Here is a 3,119-nt window from a genome sequence, read left to right on the forward strand (position 1 = left end):
CCTACAATGCCTAAATTCTCGTCACACTCTATACCCACCGAGGAGGATCTACCAAATGGTACTCCTACCCCACAACATCTTACCGGAAACTTTATTGCCAAGTCCGCCTTCATTCAACTAGTTGAGAGGAGCCAATTCTGGGGAATGCCTAGTGAGGACCCTCATTCTCATATGGAAACATTTTGTGATTATTGTGAAGCTATCTCTCAAACGGGCGTGACTCAAGACCAAATAAGATGGGTCTTATTTCCTTTTTAGTTAATCGGCACCGCAAAGCAATGGTTGAAGGGCCTTGATAAGGCCACCCTTGGAATAGATTCTTGGAAGAAGCTAGCTCTAGCTTTCTACAAAAAATTCTACCCACCGGAGAAGACCAATATGCTAAGAGCTCAAATTACGGGTTTTAAGCAAAGGGATGAAGAATCTTTGTATGAAGCTTGGGAGCGGTTCAAAGGTATTTGTCGCTCATGTCCTCACCATGGACTTAGCGAATGGTTTTTAGTGCAACAATTTTGGAATGGTTTATATGAAGATTCAAGGAACATTCTCAATATGGGATCAAATGGAATGTTCACCGAAGTTGATGACAATCAAACATGGAACAAGATTGAGGAAATGGCGGTCCATAATTCGCAATATAGTAGGCCTCGCAAGGCTACTAGAGGAGGAAAGTATGAAGTGGACACCGTTACTCAATTGGGTGCTCAACTTAGTGCTCACATTGACACAATCAACTTGAAGTTTGAACAAGCTATGGCTAGACTTGAGGAAAGCTCAAAATCATCAAAGCATCATGTCAATGCCATGACGGCATCCTCATCAATCCCAAGCGGGATATGTGAGAATTGTGGAACCTTGGGTCATGACTCAAGTGAGTGTAGGGGAACAACCGAGCAAGTCAATGCTTTCCAAGCTTACAAAAGTGGTACCCCTTATTCAAATTTCTACAATGAAAACACCAAGTTCCATCCAAATCTCTCATACAAAAGCCAAAATGTTCAAAACCCTCAAACAACATACACTCCACCACCCATGAGAAATCAAAATCAAAGACCCTTTTTCAATCAAAACCAAGGTTACCAAAATCAAAACCCATACAATCACCACAATGACCAAAGTTTTGATGTCCAAAAAGCGGTCCTTCAAATGCAAAAGAATCAACAAGAATTTTTCACCCAAATGCAAAAAGATAGCCAAGCAAAAGACACCACCATCAACAACATTCTAGCTCACACCAAGATGTTGGAAACACAATTGACCCAACTAGCATCTTCGAGCTCACAAAGACAAAAGGGGCAATTACCACCTCAAGGTAATCCTCCTAGACATGAAACGGTTAATGCCATTCACTTGAGAAGTGGTACAAGATATGAAGCACCGAAGGAGCAAGTTGAGGATGAAGTTGTGAGAGCTAGTGAGAATGAAGTTGTGGTGCAAGGTCCCAAAGAAAGGGAATCATCAAAAGAAGAAAGCTCAAAGAAAGATGAAGACAAAGCCAAAGAAAAGGAGCCCATTGTGATTAAACTTCCTTTTCCAAGTCGTCAAGCCAAGCCTAAATTTGATGATCAACTTGGAAAGTTCATGGAAATTGTGAAGAACTTAGAAGTCTCAATTCCTTTCACGGAATTAATCAATCACGTTCCGGCCTATGCAAAGTACATGAAAGATATCCTCACAAAGAAGAAGTCAATCCGGAAACTTGAGACTATCGCCTTCACCAAGGTGAGTAGTGCAATACTTCAAGGGAGTTCACCTCCAAAGTTAAAGGATCCGGAAGCTTCTCAATACCGTGTACCATTGGCGACACAACGATCAACAAAGCCTTATGTGATCTAGGGGCTAGTGTGAGTGTCATGCCGTACTCGGTAAGTAAAAGGTTGGGAATGGGAGAGCTTAAATGTACCAATATCACTCTTCAAATGGCCGATAGATCGACGAAGACACCGCTAGGGATATGGGAAGATGTCCCCGTGCGAATTGGGAAGTTTTTCATTCCGGTGGACTTTGTCATTGTTGATATGGAGGAAGATTCCAACATTCCAATCATCTTAGGAAGACCTTTCCTACACACCGCGGGTGCGGTGATTGATGTGAAACATGGAGAGCTCACTCTAGAAGTGGGAGATGAAAGCATAACTTTTAATCTTGACAAGACCATGAGAGCTCCTCGTTTGCATGAGCCATGTTTCATGATTGATCATTATAGCCGGAAAGATGAGAAGAAGAAATCGGAACTCCAATGGAGGAAGAAAGTTGAAGATGCTCCATTCAAAGAGCAAGTGAATTGTGACAAGGAGAGCTTGCAAAGCTCATCAAAATCAACCAAGGAAGAAGATGATGGCCTCATTGGCCAAGAGAAGAAATTGGGAGAGTTGTCTCCATCCAAGCAAGAGATTTTCAATGATCAACTCAATGAAGTTTGTGGTCTTTGGGACGACGAATTTGAAGGGATCTTTAATCCCTACATTGGGCATGCCATCGATCATGATCAACAACAAGGACCACGGTCTATTGAGGACCTCTACCATAACAATGAACAAGCTTTTAATTACTTCTTCGAGGTGTTGAGCAACATCAACAACACCTTGAACATGCCTCCTTGACATCTCATCAAGAATGAGAGTTTGGTGGAGTCCTCCCTAAACCACCACTTGTAAATATTTCTAACTCCCTAACTTACATTTCAATTTTCGTATTGCATTTTTGTCATTTTGGATTTATTTTTACTTTGATCAAAATAATTGTCATGAAAAGAGAGAAGTGAGGGAGGGACTAATGATTTTAATTGATGTGTAGTGCTTTACCTTAGTGTGGGGATGGCAATTGCCTAGGCTATTCATGCCTTAGTAGTGCCCCCACAATGAAGAACACAAGATTTGAAAGAAAGAAAGAAAGAATGATAAGGGAATGCGTTGGTGCACGGATGGACTGAATCCGTGTACACAAGGACCAATCCGCGGATTCCCGAGAATCCGCCCGTCTTCGAGAGGATCCGAGCGTCCTGGCGAGAAGACGCCTGTCTTGGGCTGAAATTTGCCGAAAACTGCAAAATTCTTGATCGTTGAAGAATCCGAGCGGATTTCTGGAAAGACGCCCGTCTCACAGAATCCGTCCGTCTT

The 3,119-nt window shown here is 42.3% G+C and overlaps 1 non-coding gene across 1 annotated transcript; it reads right to left on the minus strand.

Annotated features, from left to right (window-relative positions):
* Positions 1 to 378: 378 nt before the first annotated feature.
* On the minus strand, positions 379 to 485 carry LOC141636998 (small nucleolar RNA R71). Its single transcript, XR_012541563.1, has one exon. It is a non-coding gene; the product is annotated as a small nucleolar RNA R71 (small nucleolar RNA).
* Positions 486 to 3,119: the final 2,634 nt, after the last annotated feature.

This window comes from Silene latifolia, chromosome Y (genome assembly GCF_048544455.1).
Source record: "Silene latifolia isolate original U9 population chromosome Y, ASM4854445v1, whole genome shotgun sequence".
In the NCBI taxonomy this organism is placed as follows: domain Eukaryota; kingdom Viridiplantae; phylum Streptophyta; class Magnoliopsida; order Caryophyllales; family Caryophyllaceae; genus Silene; species Silene latifolia.